Genomic DNA, 26017 nt, shown 5'->3' with positions numbered 1-26017 from the left:
AACCATTTGTTGCAAATCAAAGCTATTAATTTTATCATTCCAATTTTTATGTGGCTTCAGTAAATCAATATTAAAATCTCCTGAGAGCAAGATTTCTTTTGAATCCAGTGTCCATCATAATAGTAAAGTTATCTGCCCAATTTACTCTTTCAGAAGGGTTTCTATAAATAAATCCTAACAGTAAGGGCGGAGATCTTTTTAATTTAACTTCAATCCATATTGATTCAACTCCATGAACCTCAAGATGAGGTAGTCGTTTATATGTAACTGATTCACTTATGTAAACAGTAATGCCTGTTTCATTCGTCTTGAGAGAGAGAGAGAGAGAGAGAGAGAGAGAGAGAGAGAGAGAGAGAGAGAGAGAGAGAGAGAGAGAGAGAGAGAGAGAGAGAGAGAGTAAAGGAACAAAAAAGAAATATCATATGAAAGAATGAACAAGCAGCACAGCCGGAGACGGAAAGAACTATATTGTTCTCTCGCGCATTGTGGGGCGGAGAGTAACAAGATGGCGACAGGTGTAAGCTGTTTGCTGCTGGTATTTAGACGGAGGGGTACAACATGGCCACTAATTGGTTTCTTAATCCCACGAGTCCACTAAGTCTTCCTTTTTTGAAGCCGTGTATCGCTTGACCTTTATTTTCTCCCTTCAGTCTTCTGCTATCCCGCGTATAATCCGCTCTCTCTCTCAGAGTCTCTCTCTCTCTCTCTCTCTCTCTCTCTCTCTCTCGGTGTACCCTCTCTCTCCACCCATTGCACACCGGTTGGACCGTACATAAGGTAACGTTAAACTATGCTTGTGCAACGTATGTGGGAGTATCACTTATAACCTCAGGGTATCTCTTATCCTGTTGCGCATCTATAGACTAGAGACAGCGCTGGTTAGACTAAAACATGGATCGGGAACTTCAGTACGTACTTAGGGACTACCGCGGCTGTGCTTGCAAGTTTGGATAGTTCTTTCTTTCTCATTTGATCCGAGTTTTATCTGTCTCATTAAATGCCATTTTTCTACCTACTACACATATAGTTTTCCTAATTGATTCCCGAAGATAAGTTAGTTTCGCTTCCACGTTTCGGTTTTCACTAATTCAACATGGCCGGCGTCGGCAATGCATCTTTGATCATCTTCTTCCGAAGAGGACTGGGTTCTTGCGAACGTCTCAGAGTCCTGCGGTTGAGTCACTGTTACCGATAGTGGTTAGCTCCGGCAAACAGGGAGATTAAAAAGGTGGGGAGGTTTAAAACTATGCGGTACAGGGGAGAGTGCGTTCAAGGGCGGGCTCTCATGCCCGACTCAGCGACTGCACTGAGGAAACTGTGGCCGAGACGGGAGCGAAGGAGGGGCCTGCTTCGGCCGATGAACAAAGAAACTGTGATCGAACAAGTATGGTGTTACAAGGGGAAAGACCCGCAAAGTGAACTTAGTTGCCAAAGCCCGAAGTGTGACGACGGACTCGGTTTCCAGCAACTGTCCACCGACTCAGCGGCAAAATATGAGTTGACACGTCCGAGGTGAAAGGTAATAGTCTCTTCTTATTAGAATGAAGGTCATTGTTTATGACTAAAATACAGTAGAATCACATAATGCACGAAGGAATGGAACATGTACATGGAATAAGATTGTCCGTCCACTAAGACACATTCCTAAAGGTGGAACCAACATCCTGACGGCTATGCAGAGGAAGTGTTCTTTTTAAGAAATGCATTCAAATAAAACAAATAGGGAAATGCCCACTGAACAGAAACACCCAGGCTCCTGATTTTTGGTATGAATCCAAGTTGAGAGAGATCAGCTGAGCTAGGATTTTACATGGAATAAGATCATCCCTCCACTTGCATACAATGTATACAACCAGAAATGAAGATACAGTGTGCTTGATGTGGTGATATGATCAAGTGACATTTTGCTATGAATGTGTTTAAGCAACTAGTAGCTTCTTCAGCGTTAATTCATTAAACAATCACTCTTATTCTTAGCACATAGAGCACATTGAATGAGTGTGTGCATGTGTGTGTGTGTGTTTGTTATTGCAATGTAAGACCTTATAATATAAATATACACAAATTATAACACATGCTGGGATTCTAAATATGTTCTGTTTACTTGCAGGTCTCAGTTATTACCAAGCCCTGCCTCATTCTTCCCGCAACACTGACATGGTGCTGTTGTAGAACACAAGTAAGTCCTTTGATCATTTCCAAAATACACTAGTGCAATAGCTTGTGAGTGCAACTGGTGGTAATGAGAATATTTTACCACAAAAGGCTAAAGTACAAATAACAGATTTATTATGTTGGAAAAAGAAGTAAGCCAGAGCAAGTGATTAGTGTACCAGTTAGCTAGGGTGGATGTATTATATAATTACAATTTACAGTCAGCATAGAATGTTGAGGACAGTCTAGAATTTTTCTCGCCCTGTGAATTCAACTGCAAATCAGATGGCATGAAGAAATCAATGTTATATTATGCTCTGCATTGAGTGAACCATCTCCTGTCATTCTGAGTGACACATCTCTTTAACTGAAAAACATGCCAGTAATTAAATCCAGGCTACATGGGGATGGAAAATGACCCTGGCAATTTCAACCTCTGAATGATTGTGTCTTTGTGTAGCAGGATTATGGATCTTCACAAGCCTTAGTTCATTTGTCTGTACATGTGTATCATGTATGGCGGTATAAGTTAATACTATTAGTCAATTTCAAATAGCAGAGTTATTTTCAGAGCTTTCTAACTTCAAACCCTGTGGAATCTATAGTTTTTAATTTAAAGGGTATTTTGACTTTGACTCCAAGTTTCTTTCTTGCAAAGTCATTCTTTTCTCATTCAAGGGACTAAACCACTACATGTACTGATGACTGCCTGCATCAGGGTTATAATTTATGAAGAAGTCAAAATGCACAATATATCAGTTTACAATTTAAAGGCCCACTTGCCTTGTCACTACAGTATAATGTGGCTATGCTTTAACATGGAATCCCTCATCTTGGCCACATACAAAAAATTATATATTCAGTGACTGCTTGCTGTGGTGAGTTAAAATGTGTGATGAAATATTTTCACAAAAAGGTACCAAGTGTTGTTAACAAAACTAATTCTTTAACAAACAAACAAAAACCACTCTGCACAGAGAGCATTCAAGCTGATCTATGTTGCTATTCGTCCAAGTAGAGGGATGATCTTATCCCAAGTAAAAGCCTGACAAGATCTGAGACTGTGAAGCAAAATGTTTTTACATGGTAAAGTAAGCCTTTAACGAGCAAGTATGTCTATTGCACTGGGTGTTTTATTATTATTGTATCATTTTTCTTTCAGGTAGTCTCTCTTTAAACTGACTTTCTACACCATGGTGTCTCTGGCAGTGTTATATTGGCAGAAGACAGTTGGAACTGGATTCCTCATTTAGATGGTAGGCATGTTTTGGGCTTTTGTGTTGCTTTGGTGTATGTGTGTGTGTGTGTGTCTGTTCTATACCAGAAATAAACACACTGTTTGCTTGCTGTGGTGAAATGACATTTTGTGATTTTTTTTTTAAATGAGCTAGTACAGTTGTAGCTTTTACAGCATTTATTCATAACACAATCGCACTTGGCGCAGAGAGCAACCAGACCGTTCATTGTGGGTATGTGAACAAGTTAAGAGATCATGTCTTATCCCATTTTAAAGCCTGACCAGATCTTAGACGGTGAGCCAAATTGTTTTCATGAGAAGGAATGTGCCTTTCAGAGAAATCTATTAACTACAGTATTACTTTACAAAACATATTTTAAGAAATGAAATGTGTTACAAGTAACAGCCATGGGGGTGATAGCCTGTAGGTGGAATAATAATCTTCAATTGCCCAGAAATGATTGTTATCTGGTCAAGAAATGCAAAGCATTTTGATGTTTGTGACGATTAGTTACTCTTTATCACGTTTGGTCCCTGATTTTGCTGTCCTTGTCTGCGTTGGGCAGGTGTGCGTCCATGATGTCATTGCTATTGAAAACTAATCTGTACTGCAAAGTAAATGTACCCGTACATGACGTACATGGCAGTTGTCAACCGGGGGCCAGCCATGACTGGGACTGATGTATCCACAGGCACTCGACACCAGGTGGGCGGGGCCAGTGGTTGGGGTGTGATTCCCTGCCTTACACCACCACAAAGTGTAGTATCAGCAGACAAGACTGAGCAGAACTTCTGCCCCCCCCCCCCCCCTCACCAATTGACCACTCAGTGCCATGTGCCTGCAGCTGTATCATAAACACTTTGTGACAATAGTTGTTACCTCCTTAGAACAGATCTTGTGATGCTCCTCAGTCAGTCAGTGTTTGATGGATGCTAACTGGTATACTTGACATAGTGTTCATATGAAAGTTTTATGTGTTGCAGCTCATCCAGATCACAGGTACACAAAGGAGCTGGTTACAGTGATAACATAGGCACATGGAACTGCTTATGGACTACTTTAGAAAGTGAGCGGTTACAACCAAGACTCTTCCGTCAGGAAGGTCTGCGGAAGGGTGCTTGATCTGTTTCCTCGGACAGGCTTTTCAAGACTAGGTAGGTTAAACCACATGATTGGGCTTTAATTATGAATGCACTTCAAAATTCACTCTATTTCATTATCTTGTACAACCCCCCGCGGGTTAGGGGGAAGAATTTACCCGATGCCCCCCAGCATGTCGTAAGAGGCGACTAACGGATTCTGTTTCTCCTTTTACCCTTGTTAAGTGTTTCTTGTATAGAATATAGTCAATGTTTGTAAAGATTTTAGTCAAGCAGTATGTAAGAAATGTTAAGTCCTTTGTACTGGAAACTTGCATTCTCCCAGTAAGGTAATATATTGTACTGCGTTGCAAGCCCCTGGAGCAATTTTTTGATTAGTGCTTTTGTGAACAAGAAACAATTAACAAATCTTCAATAGTACTGACCAAAGAAGAAGGTTTAATTGTGTGATCATGATTTGATACATATGCTTGACCCTGAAGATGTGTTTTATTTGTTTTGTTTCAGAACAAAGTTTGGTGAAGTAGAAGCTACCGCTGTAGGCTGGTGTAAGGCTGAAGAAGAACCTCTGACAAGTCAATTTTCAAGCAACTGAGCACGAACCCAGGTACAAGACACAGAGCTCTCTTTCTATCGGTCTGTTATTCATAGAATGACACTAACAGTGACACAAGTAAATAATCTGTATCATTGTCTTGACCTCTAGAAATTTGGTAGAGAATAAGATGACTGATAGTATTATTTTGATTATTTCATGGTCATTACAGTGGCCTCCACCCCTGCCCCTTTTAAGACACCCCAATCTAAGACTCCTTCCTATTAATGACCCTGTTTTCGCAGACTTCTTGTTCATAACATCTGTAAATTCACTCCCATTTTAAGACTTGCTCCATTTGGACTTGGACTGGGTGGCCGAGTGGTAACGCAATTGCGCTCGGAAGCGAGAGGTTGCGAGTTCGACCCTGGGTCAGGGCGTTAGCAATTTTCTCCCACCTTCCCTAACCTAGGTGGTGGGTTCAAGTGCTAGTCTTTCGGATGAGACGAAAAACCGAGGTCCCTTCATGTACACTACATTGGGGTGTGCACGTTAAAGATCTCACGATTGACAAAAGGGTCTTTCCTGGCAAAATTGTATAGGCATAGATAAAAATGTCCACCAAAATACCCGTGTGACTTGGAATAATAGGCCGTGAAAAGTAGGATATGCGCTGAAATGGCTGCGATCTTCTGGCCGATGTGAATGCGTGATGTATTGTGTAAAAAAAAATCCATCTCACACGGCATAAATAAATCCCTGCGCCTTGAATATGTGCACGATATAAATTGCATAAAATAAAAAGATAAAATAAATCCCTGCTCTTAGAACTGTACCCACGGAATACGCGCGATATAAACCTCATATTGATTGATTGATTTTAAGACCTGATTTTGCTTATTTTGGATTTCGAAAAAGAGAAAAACAAATTCCCACTCTGTACAGAATTAAGCCAGGTTCATGATTTTTGTATGGACCAAGTTGAGAGATGGCATTTGTATAGGCCTGACCAGATCTGAGATGTTGAATCTAATTGGTTACGAAGAAAGCATTGTGTCATTATAGGCACACTACTTCTCGTCACCGTCTCAGTTCTGGCCAGGCTTTAAGATAGGATAAGCTCATCCCTCAACTTTGTCACATATGAACAATCGACACACTGACTCTTGCTGTTGTGAGTTGACATTTTTTGATGAATTTATTTCTGGAAAAGGCACCATGCAGTGCTGTTTCAGGGGTGGGACTTTTCCGCGGATTTCCGCGGACACAACTTACGAATTCTGCTGGAGTAATCTATTTTTCCGCGTCACATTTCATTACAATATCTATGACTTGTTGACTGAATGATTTGGAGTGACGTGGAGATGAAACAGAACACTGGAGGCTTGAGAGTTAAATTGTGCTGACTGAAAACTCCTGATAACTAATAGTAATTTTGAGGGGGGGGGGGGGGGGGGGGGAGGTTGGGGAGTGTGGAGAATGTCCTTTTTGTCAGATTGCACAGATTTTAATGTACCATTTAACCAAAATTTGGGGTAACATGCCCCCGAACCCCCTGGAAAAAAAGGGATTTCCTCCTTTTTCATCACAAGAGAGTCCCACCCCTGTGTTTACAGAATTCCTTGTTTAAAACTATCACTGTGCACAGAGGGAAGGGGGGGGGGTGTATTTGACCACCCCTGCGTTTACAGAATTCCTTGTTTAAAACTATCACTATGCACAGAGGGAAGGAGGGGGGGGGGGTGTATTTGACCACCCCTGTGTTTACAGAATTCCTTGTTTAAAACTATCACTGTGCACAGAGGGAAGGGGGGGGGTGTATTTGACCACCCCTGTGTTTACAGAATTCCTTGTTTAAAACTATCACTGTTCACAGAGGGAAGGGGGGGGGGTGTATTTGACCACCCCTGTGTTTACAGAATTCCTTGTTTAAAACTATCACTGTGCACAGAGAGAAGGGGGGGGGTGGATTTGACCACCCCTGTGTTTACAGCAGAATTCCTTGTTTAAAACTATCACTGTGCACAGAGGGAAGGGGGGGGGGGTGTATTTGACCACCCCTGTGTTTACAGAATTCCTTGTTTAAAACTATCACTGTGCACAGAGGGAAAGGGGGGGGGGTGTATTTGACCACCCCTGTGTTTACAGAATTCCTTGTTTAAAACTATCACTGTGCACAGAGGGAAGGGGGGGGGGGGTGTATTTGACCACCCCTGTGTTTACAGAATTCCTTGTTTGAAACTATCACTGTGCACAGAGGGAAGGGGGGGTGTATTTGACCACCCCTGTGTTTACAGAATTCCTTGTTTAAAACTATCACTGTGCACAGAGGGAAGGGGGGGGGGTGGGGTGTATTTGACCACCCCTGTGTTTACAGAATTCCTTGTTTAAAACAATCACTGTGCACAGAGGGAAGGGGGGGGGGTGTATTTGACCACCCCTGTGTTTACAGAATTCCTTGTTTAAAACTATCACTGTGCACAGAGGGAAGGGGGGGGTGTATTTGACCACCCCTGTGTTTACAGAATTCCTTGTTTAAAACTATCACTGTGCACAGAGGGGGGGGGGGGGGGGTGTATGTGACCAAGTGAAGTGCATTGCTACATAATAAAATGAGCAAATCCGTCCCGTGAAGAAAACTTCTGCTTACTTAATTGTCAGATTTGCCAAGGCGTGTACATGAAATAAGATTATCATTCTAAATGCTGAATCAACATTCTGACTGTTTCCTATGAAACCAGGCTTGATTTTTGGTATGAATCCAAGTTAAGGGATAGCATGTGTAAAAGCAGAATTGTGTACAGAGGCAGCTTTGTGTTATTAAAGGCCGGCTGCTTTTCGTGAACACAATTTGGCTCACATCTCACATCACCTGCCAGGCTTTTTAAAAAAAAAATGTTTTACCATGGGATAAGACTATCCCTCCATTTAAGCACATACCAGCAATAAACACAGTGGTTACTTGTGATGAACTAGTGGCAAGACAAATGATTTAAGCATCACATAACCTTCCTAAGTGAAGTCAAGTTATGTGTCTGTGCCAGTGTGTGTGTGCATGTGTGTGTGTCAGCATAGAATGTTGAGGACAGTTCGATGGTAAATAACCCTGACAATTTTAGCCTATGATTGTGCCTACATTGTGGCAGGATTGGATGTGGATCTTCAAAAGCCTAAGTTAACAAAAAAGTATGTAAAAGTACATTTTGAATAGTAGTTTTTTTCTCAGAGGGAAGATATCACAAGATATGATCGTTCCACTGCATGTATGCCACATAACTAAAACAAAAATTAAATGTTATTTTAATCGTCTTTTGGGTAAAACAAATACACCATCAATATATTATAATAATGATCTTGCTTGTTTACAGATGGACAACAGCTACTGCCAGGACCAGGTTACGCATAAAGAAAACAGTCAACACTTGGCTGGTGCTGCAGCTTCTTTGATGTCTATTTTTTTTTTTTTTTTAAAGACAGACAGCTACCAGCTCATTCAAGACCATAGCCCCATCTTACTCACGCAGAACAGACAGCCATCTTTCGCCTTTGCACAGAACACTGCTGTCTGAAGGTACACATCAAAAGGATAGGTTTTGCACCTACAGCGTGCGACTGTGGCTAGGGTAGGAAGAACAGACTCTGCAACACGTTCTGAGAGGGTGGCCTTTTCTTGCCACCCGTACCCCTGTGCAACAAGACTTGGCCAGAGAGCACACATCCAAATGCAAACACTGAACACTGAAGAGGAAGAAGAAGAAGAAGGTGCCCACACAGAAGGACATAAATCTACTTTAAGGGCACACAAGTTTACAGCAGTTTATTGAATTGTAGCAGATTATAGGGAGAAAATGAACAAGCTAAATAGGCTGTACAGTACTTCACTTGAACAATGTATAAAGTTCCCTGTATTAAGAACATTTACAGATCACAAGACATTGTGTTTTCTTTTGTTTACAATACAAATGTTTCATAATAAAAAGATGTGCACTAGGCAAGATCCTTAAAATGTAAAACTAGTAGTGTGACAATTTTGAATTGTTCAGAGATGGTTTTTCTTCAGTGGTAAATGTTTTAGCTTTTTTTATAAGATCCCGTTAGTGAAGCATACTATAAAACCTTGACCTTCCAAACTGTGTTAGCACCCTGGGCTGCGATCATTGTGTTGAGCTACTTAAAGGCACAGTGCAGCTTACAGCCTTCGTTTTGCGTTTTTGTTGCAGCTGAGTGCATTTACAGTTCAAAAATCCTCCTATGGTAGTAAAACTACCCAACGACGACATCTGTGAAGCTCGACAGTTTCTTGTTCACGCGAGTGCATAAATTAACCTAGTTATTACGTGGTGTTTGGTCGGAGTTCGATTCAACTGAGTGATTCCGGCCTCCATTTTGTTTTATACAAACTCATGATGATGTCTGACATAGTTTGCTAGTGACGTGTCTTTTTGTGCATGATGTGGTGATCTACCTGATCTAAATTTAGATCCAAAAATAGGTCAAGACCAGCCGGGTCCGAGTACGAAATTGATTCGTAAAAAAATCGCAGTTCTTGACTCTTTGGGTGCAAGTCAATGAAACTTGGTAGTTCTTCTAATAGATAGCTGCCTGAGGTATGACTAAAAGCCCCAGGGGCTCCGTGCACCTGAATTTGACAAGTTCAGTACCTTCAGCAAGCGCAAGTACAGTAGAGAAGCGCTTGACACACTGAAAAAGGCCTACTACGAGCAAAAGAAAAAGAATCAGTGATGCATGTGCTTTTGATGTAATCTTCTTTGACATTATGATGACTACAAAAACTGACTGATGTGTTTTGTTTGTGAATGATGGATATATCAGGCATGGGAATTGTCCGCCGAACGGCGGATTTCCGCCGAATTTTTTTTTTGTTCCGCCGAAAATGCAAAAGTGTCCGCCGAAAAAATAAAGGGGGGAGGCACACAAAAAAAGCACCGGTTACTTTGGCCTTTGCGCAAAAGCCCGCGAAAACTGTCCGTACTTTGTTCACGCACTGCTACCGCCCGCCTCAGTTATTGAACTTTTATGTCTTGAAAGTAAACCAGATTGCACAGATTGTGTTACAAGTTACATTTTCCTGTTTGTCTCAAGAAGATCAATTTTTTTACAAATTTAAACCATATAATACATGTATATATTTTTTTTCTTCAAAAAAGCAAAAATTGGTACATTTTTGTACTAAAAAATCTGATTCTAAAAACAGAATTTAATGGCAAACTTGGAGCTCAGATGACACCAGATTGCACCATCTGGGTTCTTTGGAGAATTTTTTTCCGGGGGGCATGCCCCCCGGACCCCCCTAGTAAGGCTAGGCGCTTCGCGCCGTCGACTTGATGCTTCGCGTCTTCAGTTATAAATTTTCCGCCTTTTATACAATTTTCAATTCCCATGCCTGATATATGTGCATGATTGCGTTTCGCAGACACAGTTGTCATGTGCGTTGTAATTGGCGACGAATGCTGGATGATTACTATTTTTGTACCAGGATTACTATTTTTGGGGCTGAGCATTACTCCAAAACACTTATGGGGGTAAACAGGTCTGCAGCACAACTACAAATGTAGAAATGTTGTCTGCATTTTGTATATTTTAAAAGGTTATTTTTGTGCACAGAACATACATCTGCAGGGAGGTTTGGAGGGTGAAGTTAGGATCTGTTAGGAGGCATACAGCATCACACTCATTTTGTGTGTGTGTATTTTGTGTTGACAGATAAGACACTGTCATTCCAGCAGAAACCTGTGATGATGCACATTTTATTGAAGTGACCAGCTGAAATTGTATGTACGTTGTTATGAAATTGACAAATGATCCCTGCTTTGCAATCCTGGGTTAATGATATTGCCAAAATTAAAACGTGGAGGAAAAAGTGAGTGTAAACCTATTCTTGTGGTGGTGGTGGTGGTGGTGTGTGTGTGTGTGTGTGTCTGGTTAGTGTGTGTTTGAGTGTGTGTTAAACAAACAACGACAAACAACACCAAACCTACATCAAACAAGCACAACAAAAACAAATTACACAAAAAAATGGCAAAAATCAGAATATCAACTGAGAAAAAAAACCGTGGCTGAATGCAATACTTATTATAACTTAAAAAGTAAAAGTGTGCGTGTGGATGTGTGCGTATGTTTGAGTGTTTTAAACAAACAACAAACCTAAATTAAAGAAGCACAACAAACAAACAAAAAACCTGGCAAAGTTCTGAACATTAACACAATGCTGCTGTCTGCTTTGAGGGGAGGAATAAAATGACTGAAGCCGGACTGCCGAGAGGAGGAAGGAGGGGGAAAAGAACACGCAGACATGAAAACACACACAACTCCATGACAGATAAACTGCTTATGTTCAAAAATCAAGAATATTTAAGCGTGCACACACGCACGCGCACACACACACACACACACACACACACACACACACACACACACACACACACACACACACAGACTCTCCTCGTGAAAGTAAAGGTAAACTCGAACTTGAAGGTAAGTATAAATGTTTGATATGGAAGAAACCTGTGATAAAAGTCTTTGTATAAATCATCGGTACCAACAAAATTCAGTTGCCACAACGCGTAAAAGGACATACTGTAGTTTCAAATTAGTAACAATCTAAGCCATTTTAATCAGCACTGGTGTCCGGCAAGCACTAACAGATACAACAGCACGTGTATGCATCTTGAAGTAATAAGACCTTGAAGTAGGCCTAGAGTTTACACTATGCATTATGTAATGCTTTAATTCAGCTGCCTAACTGTGGAACTTTGCAAATGTGTGAGGACCGTTTCACAAAACAGACAAAACACCCTCTCAGTTATTTACACAAATCAGTTCCAGAATGTGCGTGTTCCTTTTCCGTCTCTACAAATTAATGTTATCTGGGGGGAAAACGAATCATTGTCGCTTCCGCCCTCAGTTATAATTGCCTGAGCATAATAGGAAATGCAACAGGTGTAGTCTTCCGCCTGATTTTTAGTCAAGATATTTCGACACAGAATGTTTCTTTCTTTTTTCTTTGTATGTTCACAAGCTCACATACAATCATTTATGCAACACTGACAATAAGACCAGACCAGAGTTGTGATTGAAATGGGCAGTTTATCTAATAAAGCTCCAGAATGAATAAAAAATACATGACAAAATAAGGTGGTCCCGCTGTACAAAGCCGGTTACCAAACACACACACACACCAACACACACAAACACACTCACGCACGCACACACACACACACACACACACACATGACACACACACACACACACACACACACACACACACACACACACACACACACACACAGAGTAACATTGTACAACTTACTGTCACATTCAAGCGGGAACACCAAACAAAACGTATCATCAAATGAAACAACATTTTAAGTGGTCAACTGAGCAGATGACCACAAACCACACTTGAAATCTTCACATTTTAACACTTTCTCCTGTATCCACAAAAGTCATTTATGCTGACTAGATAATGACATAATAAAATGACATCAATAAAACCATTCCCTTTTTTATTTTAAAGAAAAACAAGAAAATTAAAATAACGCAAAGAACTGATGCTCAGTAAGGTTGGGTATCGATCTCAAATGTGTGCATAGCTAATTACATGTAACCGGCATGGACTGGGGCTAGAATTGGCCTTTCTGTCAGGCAACTCGGCCTCTAATTGGTTTTATATTGTCTGATCCCCCTCCAGAAAAAAACAATACCATTTGCCCCGTGCTTCTGCGCCCACAAAAAATATTCGGGAATAAGAAAAGTTCAAATTTTAGGCACCCCACATACAACCCTAATTGTCAGTCAATTACTTTACTGCAATCAACGTTGATTTTAAAGTACCATGTCATTATTATTTTGGAGATAGATTTGAAAAAGTCCATAATTGCAGACTGCGTATTGGTATGAGTGATTTGAATTTTGATTTATGTCAGCGGCACCTCAAGGAATGCCCCAAATGTGAGTGCGGTTACCCAAGGGAGACTGCTGAGCACTATTTGTTGCATTGACCCTTGTGTAGAGATGTACGATTATTGTCAATTGATAACTGATTATAAGTTTATTGAAATATTATTGAAAGGCATCCCGCAATATTCCCGGAATGTCAATCAGACCATATTCATAACTGTACAAGAATTTATTAAGACAACCAGGCATGTTCCGTACATGAGCCTCTACATTTTATTCACTGTAATGTTCATTTGACACTGTCATGAGACAAATGCTGCCTGACCAATTGTTCTTCGTAATTTCTCTCGTGTTTTGTGTCCTTGTTTCGACTTATCGATTATGGCCCAATCGTTATGTAATTTAGTGCCATTTTCGCCGATCACAAAATGTATTAACTTTGCGTGTGTGTCTTCTGTGCATTTAATATTATTGTGACGTGACCCACTCTTCCAACATTTCTGGCGCTCCAAGTCTTCGTCGTCCTTTTTTTTCCCCCTTATGCTGAATTCTGTTCTCTCGTACCCCATTTCTTTTTGTTTCTTGTTTTTACCCCCACCAAGTTCTGTACTACCACCCCCTCCCTTTTTTGATTGCTTGCGCATCAGGTTTGTCTGTTTGTTTTCGTTGTCTGAAATGAGTAAATGTATCTAGTCCGCCATCATGCTAAACTTTGTTATGTACATACCAGGATGACTTAAAATAAGCATTTATGCTTGAGTTATCTTAAAAAAACAATGCATTGTTTCTGTCATGATAACAAATTGAATAAAGTTTTGTAAACCAATGGACTGATTATAGTTGACCCTGATATGTGATTACGGGATAGTGTCACATTAATTTATTTCTACTTTCACTTGTACTTTTGTACTTAAAACAAATCACTGAAATGTAAAAGTTATTATTTTTTCCATTGTGAAGTGTCGTCAGTCTCCTCAAGGTAATGCAGTCAAACTCAACCAAAAGTTGGAGGGGCTTCTTCATACTTTCAGTGTGTGTGTGTGTGTGTGATTTCTTTTGACACTATGCACGTTTGTATATAACCGCCTGTGCACAAAAAGAAGAACATCATCGAATCTTATCATTCATTTTCGCTTAATTGATTGATTGGTATGCATGTTTCTAACAGTGACCGTTACCAAAGTGAGCATAGTGCGCTTCCCAAGCATAAAACGGTGCATGACTCTGGATTTGCGTCTGAGATATTGACACATCACTGTGAGAAAAAGCGTTAATGAAAAAAGAAGACTATTTATTTTCCTTGAGCATTATCTTAAAGTGGTGTGCCAAAAACTTTTAAATTCAAAAATTCAATATTTAACTTTAGGAAAAGCACTGTAGAGAGAAAACCACGCTTGTGTGTTCAGAATAGTCTCCATGTGGTATCAATATAAATGATTCAAATGTATGGAAGAGAAGCTGTTTCTGCTGGATTAATACACACACACAATTGTGCACTCACACATAAGCACGCATGCATGCTCTCACACACACACACACACACACACACACACACACACACACACACACACACACACACACACACACACACACACAGAAACAACAAATTCATTATGACAAAACCAAATACGAAGTCCTATTTCACAAATTTTATATCTTCTCCTTTTCACCATATACAAATACAGTCACGGAGTACATTTATAAGGCCAAATTATTAAGAAATATTATTTTCTGTGCTTGAATTACCCAGTGTGTAGCATGATCACCACGAAGGTACAATTCACAGAAGTTGAGTAATCACTTTACAAAACCCATACCAGTACCACATTGTTATGTTAAATCCTATTTATATTAACCCACACAAATAGAAGAAGATAGCTTTGTGAAGACTTTCATTTTCCAACCAAATGCTGTTCAAAGATTATTCTTTCTTTCTATATTTGGTGTTTAACGTCGTTTTCAACCGTTCAAGGTTATATCGCGACGGGGAAAGAGGGGGGGGGGGGGGGGGGGGGGGGGGGATGGGATAGAGCCACTTGTTAATTGTTTCTTGTTCACAAAAGCACTAATCAAAAAATTGCTCCAGGGGCTTGCAACGTAGTACAATATACTACCTTACTGGGAGAATGCAAGTTTCCAGTACAAAGGACTTTAACATTTCTTACATACCAATCAATATGAGGCTTATATTGCGCGTATTCTGTGGGTACAGTTCTAAGCTCGGGGATTTTATTTTAATTTTATTTTATGCAATTTATATCGCGCACATATTCAAGGCACAGGGATATATTTATGCCGTGTGAGATGTAATATTGTTTTACACAATACATCACGCATTCACATCGGCCAGCAGATCGCAGCCATTTCGGCGCATATCCTGCTTTTCACGGCCTATTATTCCAAGTCACACGGGTATTTTGGTGGACATTTTTATGAAAATTTATCTATGCCTATACAATTTTGCCAGGAAAGACCCTTTTGTCAATCGTGGGATCTTTAACGTGCACACCCCAATGTAGTGTACACGAAGGGACCTCGGTTTTTCGTCTCATCCGAAAGACTTGAACCCACCACCTAGGTTAGGAAAGGGGGCAGAAAATTGCTAACGCCCTGACCCAGGGTCGAACTCGCAACCTCTCGCTTCCGAGCGCAAGTGCGTTACCACTCGGCCACTGACACGATACACCAACACGATATTAGCACTCCAGATTTTTATCTCGCAGTTTTTCTGAAGGACTTTGCATTTGAAAACTATTCTCAGACAAAATATGAGTTTAAACTGCAAGTACATGTACAGGGAGTCTGAAGGGTTCAAGTCGGATGAGATAGACTACTGTTGTGGCAATCTTCGAATTTGAAAATAATTTTTTTAAAAGAGTAAAACTCATAGTTCTTCTTCTTCTTCGCTCATGGGCTGAAACTCCCACGTTCACTCACAAATTTGCACGAGTGGATTTTTACGTGTATGACCGCTTTTACCAAAGCCATTCAGGCAGCAACACGCCGCTTTCGGGGGAAGCATGCAGGATATTTTTGTGTTTCTATAACCCACCGAACACTGACATGGGTTACAGGTTCTTTTCCGTGCGCACTTGGTCTTGTGATTGCGTGTACACACGAAGGAGGATAAGGCACTAGCAGGTCTGCACATAAGCAATGACCTTGGAGATCAGAAAATTCTCCACCTTTAACCTACCAGGCGGCCGCGATTTTGACTCATGACCTTCTGAATAGGAGGCCGATGTCTTATCCACAAGAACACCGAGCCCGTCCAAACTCCTAGTAAAAACAACAACTGCAAATCTGGGAGCAAAATGTAAACGGTTACAGTTTCAACTATCCTTCCCCTTTATATCAGCATTTTTGGAAACCTAAACGAAAGAGTATTCAAGAACAACAGTCACGGATTCAGATTTAAAAAAACAAATGGTAACTATGCTTTTTGGAAATTCTTTCTTTAATTGGTGTTTAACGAAGGTTATATCGCGACAGGGAAAGGGGGGGAGATGGGATAGAGCCACTTGTTAATTGTTTCTTGTTCACAAAAGCACTAATAAAAAAATGCTCCAGGGGCTTGCAACGTAGTACAATATACTACCTTACTGGGAGAATGCAAGTTTCCAGTACAAAGGACTTAACATTTCTTCCATACTGCTTGACTAAAATCTGTACAAACATTGACTATATAAGAAACACTTAACAAGGGTAAAAGGAGAAACAGAATCCGTTAGTCGCCTCTTACGACATGCTGGGGAGCATCGGGTAAATTCTTCCCCCTAACCCGCGGGGGGTCTTTTTGGAAATGCGCTTCAGACAAATGCCTTTATGTTACTCACAGCAAAATGCAAGAATAATTGGGGACCATATGGGATGGGGCAAATTGGGAGGGAGCAATTCGGGACACCACCATAAATATCTACCAAATATTTACAAATAGCTATCTTAGTACATGCATAACATGCTGTACCAATACACAATTTCTTTAAATAACTATGTAAGGATTATTGGCAGTCTCCCGGAGCATGTTTCACGCTATCCTGCGATCAGGACAAGCGACTGACTGTGATGTGTATGCTGTGCGGCGTGCGCTACATAAGAAACCTTTTTTTAAATTTGTATTAAATATAATCACCTGAGCCACGAATGGCTAGCTGACAGCGGCTATCTTTTACACAACAAATTCTGAACTGTGATGAACTCGTGACCGCTGATTTTTAAAGGCAAGGGGTATCATATTGTGCGCATGGCATACACATCCAAGTTGGTCGTTTGTCCCGATTGTGGGATACAGCCCGTCAGAGGCGTAGAGCGTGCTCGAGATGTTTTGAAAAACCTGACTGCAGTACAGGGATTTTTACACCTCCGGACTGCTGATAATCCTAACAGAATTATTTTCAAAAACCGTCTATTGCCTTGAAAGCAAACCTGGAATTTCTGATGCGAGTTGCCAGAAAGAAAGTTCACTAACAAGATCCAGGCCAACACCACCCCCCCCCATCCCCCTAAATAACACTAAGGAGTGAGGTGAGCTTAAATAACTAATTAATTAATCAATCAATAAATTCTCTGCTGAAATCCCCAACTTCGCGCATCGAAGCTATGAAAAACAGGACACTGCCACGTTTCCATTCAGCTAAACGCCACACCATTTTCAAGAGGGGATGTCTCAGGAAGAAAGATGTGACGCTCCCGATTCATATGTTTCAGAAGACAGCCCACCTGAGAAAAAGAAGAACACAATATAGAAATAATAACAACCTGTCAACCACAAATACATTAAAGTTTTTCAAACAGTTCACTAATCCGACAAACTCATGCTCGTTTCTGGTGCATTTGATAAAGCCAATTACGGGTAGATGCTAGACAACAGCAAAACCACCACCACATAACAACACAAGATTGTTTATGGTTGTTTACAGTCTCTTGAACACAGGAGTCAATCGAGACCATATATACTGTTCAAAAAAAGAAACGCATAGTTGCTACTTGCCAAATTTGTTTTATTTTTCGAAAAAATTAACAGAAAATCCAATATTTAGATTATTTGTTTGAAATTTGGTATGGACACAGTTGAATGCACACACAGTTCATTTGCATCTTCAAATCAATCAGTCAATCAATACGATTGGGTGCCGAGGCTGTCAAGTCAGTAGGGGGTGTGACTGCCTTGAGCAGCAACAACTGCCCGGCACCTTCTGGGCATGGGCTGGATCAGATGCCGGATATCTTGCTGTGGGATGGTGTCCCACTCCTCCTGAAGTGCCTGCAATAGATCGCGGTGATTTGCCGGCGCTTCTTCTCGCCTGCGCACACGTCTGTCCAATTCATCCCAGAGGTGTTCTATCGGGTTCATGTCTGGCGACATGGATGGCCAGGGAAGCACCTGGACATGGTGGTCGGTGAGGAACTGGGTGGTGAGTCGTGCTGTGTGCGGGCGAGCGTTGTCCTGCTGGAATATGGCATCCTGGTCAGCCAGAAGAGGAAGGGCGTGTGGGCGCAGAATTTCCTCCACGTATCGCTGGGCAGTTATGCGCCCTTGGACGTGCACCAGGGTGCTCCTTCCAGCGGTATTGATCGCCCCCCACACCATGACGCCTCCACCACCATGAACGGGTGCCTCATCCACACAGTTGGGCGCGTAACGTTCGTTTACTCTCCGGTAGACCCTCCTCCGACCATCATGTCGCTGGAGCAGGAAGTAGGACTCGTCGCTGAACCACACGTGTCTCCAGTGATTCCGGACGGTCCAGCGAAGGTGCTGGTTGCCCCACTGCACTCGGTTCTGGCGATGGCGGCGGGTGAGGACAGCTCCTCTGTGAGGTCTGCGAGCTCTCAAACCAGCTTCATGCAGGCGGTTCCGCACGGTCTGGTCCGATAATCGGTGTGGCCCGGGGAGAGCCTGGACAGAAGATGAGGCCGACAGGAAACGATTCCGGAGGTGGCGGAGCCGTATGAAGCGGTCGTGAGCAGCAGTTGTCGCCCTTGGTCTTCCCGCTCGTGGCAAGTCAGCAACGGAGCCAGTGGCTTGAAACCTGACCCACAGTCTACTGATGGTGCCCTGGGACACGTGGAAGTGCCTGGCGATTGCACTTTGACTTTGGCCTGCTTGTAAACGACCCAATGCAATTTGGCGGTCTTCTCTGCTCAATCGGGCCATCTTTCGTCGCTGAATTGTCGTCTGATTTCTTTGTGGCGAACAATCCGCTTTTATGGGTTTTGGAAGACATGGTGAGAGCTCAATATTCCCCGAGTTTCACGACATTACACTGAAGCATGACGAGTGGTCATGCCAAATGAGCAATTTTGACATTGTAGCCACTGATAACGCATGCGTCACGTGCAGAGCTCACTTGTGACAATGGACGAAAGGTCGACGACCAGATAAACATTTTCTGCAGTTTGGTGGATATCCTTGTAGCCATATAACTAAATTAACCAAATATTACAAGCTATGCGTTTCTTTTTTTGAACAGTATATATAACAAGAAGCATAAACAGGGTTCCTGCAGGGCAGAGCTGATACAATTCAAGGAGTTTTCAAGGACATTTCCAGGACCAAATAAATGCTTTTCAAGGACATGATTTTCCCCAATTTAATGCAAAGCACCAAGCTTACCTTCAGGAAGGGAAGCAACTACAGGTGACTAGTAATAGTTAGTTCGTCTGCTTTAATTTGTTTTCACTCGATCTTTTATTCTCCCAAAATGTGTGTACTGTATTTGACGAAAAAAAAGGGGGTTGCATTTTTTTTAAATAAGACAAGCTGCTGACGAAATGTATAGGCAACAATTTGGAAAAATCAAGTACTTTTCAATGACTATTTAACAAAACTCTATTTTCAAGCACTTTTCAAGGCCTGGAAAAGGTTTTCCAATTTTCAAGGAGTTTTCCAGGGTTCAAGGACTCTGTACGAACCCTGCATAAAAAAGCACTTCAGTTTGAAACCCAGGTTCAATGTAGTAAATGATATTGCATCAATGTTCCATCCATCCTCAGCACTTCCAAAACCAGTTTCTTCTAGGTCATACACACCTTTTCCTCGATTGATCCACAGTACATCAGATCGCTATTGTTCTTTTTATGATTTGCACCAAGGGAATGATTAACATTTCTGTCTTAGTCATATGTAACAAGCTTTAAGCAAAAGCATAATATTCTACACATTCACATATTGTAAGGTTGAAGGGGTCTATGTCGACCAAAAGAAGGTGTATTCCCCATAGCCATAGGTGTTTTCCCTGTGTACCGGGAATACAGTTGGATTTTCTGTAAAGAAGTATAATATCGTACAATCTTGCGCCAAGCGCGTGACTGCGGTTAGATAGGAGAATCTATTTAAAATCCTGAATTCGCGTGCGGCATCCAATCAAGCAAAACATGCTTCGACCGTTTATCAAAACGGATTTAGTTAAAGAAACATCTGCACCCCCACCCCCAACAGCCTGGTATTATGTTTTCCTCGCTGGTACTCTCGTCCATTGAATCACTTTCACAAGCTTGAAGTAACTCCATGGCGTCTAACGGAAGTATATTCCCTGTATATGTACAGGAAATTAACATACAGGGAATACAGCCACTGTTGGTCGACATAGACCCCTTCTAAAGTGCTGCAGTAGTTACCTTTCCCTCCAAGGACCAAGCTGTTCATCCACTGTCGGGCTGACCGGGGTTCCCCCTTAGCAGAGTGAGTGGCGAATCCTGGCTGATAAATTTCCTTTCATTTTCCATGAATGAAGAATACCAGCTGGGTTCTTTTATTCATGGACCTGTGTTCTGCAACACACACAAATCAGCCACCATCTTGTAAATATATGTAAAAGAAAGCAAGTGGCAATCTGAATAACAGAATACAAAATGATCAATCCACACAATCATACTTCAGCACTGAAAGTCCACAAAATGAAGCACTGCTAGTACATGTACTTCTCATAATTTACTGAAACTTTACTCGTCAAAACAACCATTTGTTTTATCAACTTTACTCGCATGTGGCGAGTAGATTAACATTTCTACTCACCATTTACATGATTTTTACTCGCCATGGCGAGTAATTGAAAATACTCGCCACTTTCAGGCCTGTACTTGTGCATGAGATGTGTTTACCATCCATATGCCCAGACCATGCGCTCTTCTGTTGTGCTCAGAACAGTAAAGAGTTGCTTGCTGGGGTGGTTGTTCATAAGTTAACAGTTCACAAGAGGGCACAAACAAGAGCAAAAACACAGGTGCCTGATTCAAACTCATTCAAATGCAGAACCTTATTTTTGCATGAACAGAGTAAGACATGATTCTTACATAGCTGACCCTACCCCTGGCAGAAAAGTGCTTGAAATTGTCCATGTGGTCTCTATTGATCAGTACATTTGATGCGTATTTGTGATACATATATACTGATATAGAGACAAGTAACAAGTGGACATTTCCTCTGACACCTCTACCATTTGTACACCTGCACAAATCTCCTGCCATAGACTACAAAAGGAAAACATACAAATCAAAACAAACACAAATTTAACCTAATGTTTACCTTTCAGCAGCAGAAAAGGCTGTGTTTTCTGAGGTGTCTCAGAGTAAAGCCACGGTGTTGGAGATCTATGCAAAACTAGGCTGTAGGCAAGGTCCAACATCTTTAGCTGCACACACAAAAAGAAGAAGCAAGAAATCACATGACATAGATGACATTCCTCACTAGTACAAAACCACAACTACACTAGTCAACTACCAATGTAAGAATCATAGTCCTGCAAGATTACCCTCTTAAAAAGTAAGATTGCTTTCATTCAAACACTACCGTGGGACCAAACTCCCCCCACCCCCTCCTTTTTTTGAGTTTTTCCTACATGTGTGTTGATGTTTCCATTAATTCCAAGCCCTGAAACTGTGAACTTGAGATCTTTATGTATGCACACAGTCACAGGCTTAATAAGCTATTCAGAAACCAAGCAGAGTCTGCACAACGTCAATTCTGAGAAATAAATCCCCACAACCGGTTTCAAGGCCACTATACCGACTGAGCTATTGCTTGCCATGCCAACCTCCACCCCCATTTGGAACATGCACAACTAGTATACCCATACACATGTAATAATACTGCTTGCCTTCCTCCCCCACCCTCCAAATCAATAAACACTAAATGTATGCAATCAGTAATCTTTTAGTTAGTAGTTGACTACCATCACTACTCTCTCCACACCCACCCACCCTCTTGCACACCAGCGACACACCCCCATCGCCCAATCATTTCCATGATTCTCTCTGCCATATAGTTATCCTAAACACTAAGATTATGACACATTTGTTTTCCAATTAGGAACATAAAAAATTACTGTAAAAAAAATGTACAATCATGCACTCTCTGAGTCTGACAAGAGAGTGTGAGAAAAGTCAAGAAAGCAAGACATGTGTGACATAACTAAATCTTCTAATCTATTCCTGAGATTTACTCTTGACAGCTTAAAATGGAACCTCATGCACTTACTGTTCTGAATTGTAGAAATTTCTTGTAGTTATAGCAGCAAAGGCAGTTTTATTGGGTACCACCAGGTGTCACTCTGTCATCATCTGATCAAGCATTCAAGCAAATGGTTCAGCACTGAAACAGTAAATAGCAAGAGTGTACAGAAAAATACACAAACTTTCTCATTAATTTGTATCTTCAACTTCACATTATTCATAAATAATGATACCTTACTTTGACTAAGTTTGAGTAGGATTAACACCATGCAGAGCCAGAAGTTAACTTGAAATAAAATAACTATACGTTACTCAATACTGCACTCAATGAGTCAATTGTCAGCAAAGGTGATAATCAATGCAAGGTAAAACCAAAGGATGCAACTCAGTCAGCAATTGCAAAAACTACATAATTCTATTTCTAATCAAGCTGTCAGTTTCATTAGCTATCAGAATTCAAAACATGTTCTTGTTTTTGTTGTTGCTGTTGTTCATGACTACATTAATGTATCTCAGCATTTCTAGTTTCTACACTATAGCCATTAAAAAAACCAAAAGAAGTGTCCCAATGTTAAATGAAGCGCTCTTGCAATTAAGTCACAATTGTTTGCAGTTGCTGAGAAAAGCTAATAGTAATAGTCCTTACAGTAAGTTGAGTAACAAATTATAAACAATTGCTGTTAACACTCATAGTACAAGAGAGCAAACCACTGCAAAACTATAGTCATTTATCAATGTTATGCTTGCCATCCACCCCCGACCCCAAACCTCTCCCATATTTTATGTACATCAGACTAGTATTCTTGTTAGTTCATTTCAGCTGTAACAGTGACAACACGTTTGCACACTACAGACCTGGAAGTGGAAATGTTAACACATGGAGTGCTAAATTTCAGGATACAATCTGTTTGTTTGTTTGCTTAACGCCCAGTCGACCACGAAGGGCCAATCAGGGCGGTGCTGCTTTGACATTTTAACGTGCGCCACACACAAGACAGAAGTCGCAGCACAGGCTTCGTGTCTCACCCAGTCACATTATTCTGACACCGGGACCAACCAGTCCTAGCACTAACCCCATAATGCCAGACGCCAGGCGGAGCAGCCACTAGATTGCCAATTTTAAAGTCTAGGTATGACCCGGCCGGGGTTCGAACCACGACCTCCCGATCACGGGGCGGGCGCCTTACCACAAGGCCAACCGTGCCGGTCATACAATCTGTTTCAAAGTACAAACACTGGCAATCGGAGAGAACAGTGTTACTGTAAGTCTTTACAGTAACATCAAACAGTATCCCCTCTTTTTGGTAGTACAGTGGAACAACACTTTTAATATCCCCTGATTAAAGACTCCCTCCCTTTTAAGACCCTGTTTTCTCAGATTTGTCTGTCCACAACCTCTCTATATTTACTCTCATCTCAAGACTTCTTCCTTTCAAGACCTGATTTTTTCAGATTTGTTTAGGTCCTAAAAGGAAGGGGGGGGGGGGGGGGGGGGGGGGTTCGATCGACTTTACTGGTACCGTGAAACCGAAAGTGACCAAGTCATCAAGGGCACGTATATTCCTGCTGCTCTGTTAGCACCGATCATATTTTAGAAACGTTGCACTCTGTCGTCAACACGAATGTAGGAATAAAAATAGTATTACCTTCACCAGCTGTCTCCATGGAGTCGAAAGACCATCGGCCGGTTTGGCTCGCTTGTGCCATTCCTGGATGAAAATTGAAATGACCCTGGCTGCTCCGTTCTTGGCATCAATGGCAGTGCAAAAAAAGCGAATCCCGACTCCCATCCAGGATAAGCTGTACGGCACGGCGGCGTCTCTGCAGATGACCACTACATTTGGACGATTTGGACTGGTCTACACGTGTTACGGCAACAAGCAGAAGAAGATACAGATAAGGTGGCGGGAGTGATGTCCCTTCGCTGCAGTGACTAAAAATACAAAACTATCTCAAAATAAAAACACAAGGAACGGATGGGTAGTTAAATTTGTGACAAAAGAAATTAAACGTTCAAATGACTTACCACCCCCCTCTGCTATGTCAGTTGCGAGTATGTCAGTATGTGTTTGTGTTTGTGTGTGTGTGTGTGTGTGTGTGTGTGTGTGTGTCAGTGTGTGCCCGGCAGTGTGCCCGTCAGTGTGTACGGTACGTGTGTGTGTGTGTCAGTGTCATTGCCGGTGTGTGTGTTTACGTGTGTGTGTCACAGTGTGTGTGTGCGTGCGTGTGTGTGTGTGTGCCGGTGTGGATGTGTGTGTGTGTATTGTGTGTGTGTGTGTGCGTTCGTCAAGTTGTGTGTGTCAGTGTGTGTGTCAGTGTCGATCAGTGTGTGTGTGTTCTAGGCCAGGGGGGATTCCCAAGGTTCCTGGGTTCCGGAAGCCCACCCACCCCCCTTACTGACTCCACAAATGTACCTTTTGCCTTTTTCTTTCTGCGAATGTATGTATTCATTTGCTAATTTGTTCGTTTGTTTGTTCGTTCGTCAGTTTGTTCGTTCGTCAGTTCGTTCGTTCGTTTGTTCGTTCGTTTGTTCGTTCGTTCGTTCGTTCGTTCGTTCGACAGTTCGTCCGACAGTCCTTCAGTACGTCCGTCAGTCCGTCCGTCCGTCGGTCCGTCAGTCAATCCGTTCTTCAAGTTCAGTCCGTATCAATAAATTCCTCTTGTGCAGGGCCCAATACAGGGGAGAGGGGGGGGGGGGGGAATTCCTGTTGGTGGGACAACCCCCCCCCCCCCCACCCAGGCCTAACTGTGGACCTCCTCCAAACGTTTGACAAATGCCCTGAAAATGGGCCAGATTGCACACAATTATTGTTTATTGTTTGCTTGTTTATTTGTTTGTTTGTTTGTTTGTTTGTTTGCTCGTTCGTTCGTTCGTTCGTTCGTTCATTCGTGGGTTGGTTCGTTCGCTCTTTCGTTCCGACCTTCGTTATTTCCTTCGTTTATTCGTTCCTTCGTCCTTTTAGTCCGTCCGTATGTCCGTCCATACGGTCCGTCCGACAGTCTGTCTGTCAGTCCATCAGTCCGTCCGTCAGTCCGTCCGTCCTTCAGTCTGTATCCGAATAGATTCCTCTTGTGCAGAGGGTTGAAGGAATACCCTGCAGGACCGGATCAGGAGGGGTTACCCGTAACGCCACCCCCCCCCCCTCCCGCCGCCCCCCCCTCCCCCCGTCCCTCCGTCCGTCCATCGATCGGTCCGTCCCTCAATCTGCCCGTCGGTCCGTCCGTCAGTCCGTCCGTCAGTCTGCCCGTCCGTCCGTCCGTTCTGGTTCGTTTCATTGTTTATTTATTTCGCACACATCATTGTCAACTTGTGGATATCCTGAACAAGGCGGTGCGCGAGAATATCTTCTTGTTTGGATAAAATAACATTTTGCTCTGAAACAACCACACACAAATTCCACTGCTTGAGCATCGTTTCAGTCTAACCGAACTGAGGGTATACCTCATCTTCAGAAGGAGAATAAGCGACAGCATGCTCTTCTACCATATAACATGTCACGTGAGGTCGTTCAGACCGGAGTGGAGGTATATCTCCGAGGGATCAGGGTATACTTTCAACCCGCTGCACAAGAGGAGTTTATTGATACCTTATGTTCGGTCGTACCGGTGTGTAATAA

The 26017-nt window shown here is 42.0% G+C and overlaps 2 long non-coding RNA genes across 2 annotated transcripts; one reads left to right on the top strand and one right to left on the bottom strand.

Moving 5' to 3' along the window:
- The first annotated feature begins 747 nt into the window (after positions 1-747).
- Positions 748-10912, top strand: LOC138980225 (uncharacterized). Its single transcript, XR_011460272.1, has 6 exons — positions 748-1519; positions 2111-2179; positions 3317-3410; positions 4376-4546; positions 5000-5099; positions 8396-10912. It is a non-coding gene; the product is annotated as an uncharacterized lncRNA (long non-coding RNA).
- A 3669-nt stretch (positions 10913-14581) lies between these two features.
- On the bottom strand, positions 14582-25095 carry LOC138980224 (uncharacterized). The gene is made up of 5 exons (XR_011460271.1): positions 24047-25095; positions 22426-22539; positions 21475-21580; positions 20568-20720; positions 14582-17666 (listed from the first exon to the last, which is right to left on the bottom strand). It is a non-coding gene; the product is annotated as an uncharacterized lncRNA (long non-coding RNA).
- Positions 25096-26017: the final 922 nt, after the last annotated feature.

Source organism: Littorina saxatilis, linkage group LG11 (genome assembly GCF_037325665.1).
Source record: "Littorina saxatilis isolate snail1 linkage group LG11, US_GU_Lsax_2.0, whole genome shotgun sequence".
NCBI classification, from domain to species: Eukaryota; Metazoa; Mollusca; class Gastropoda; order Littorinimorpha; family Littorinidae; genus Littorina; species Littorina saxatilis.
The sequence above is the reverse complement of the archived record's forward strand: the minus strand, read 5'-3'. Positions and strand labels throughout refer to the sequence as shown.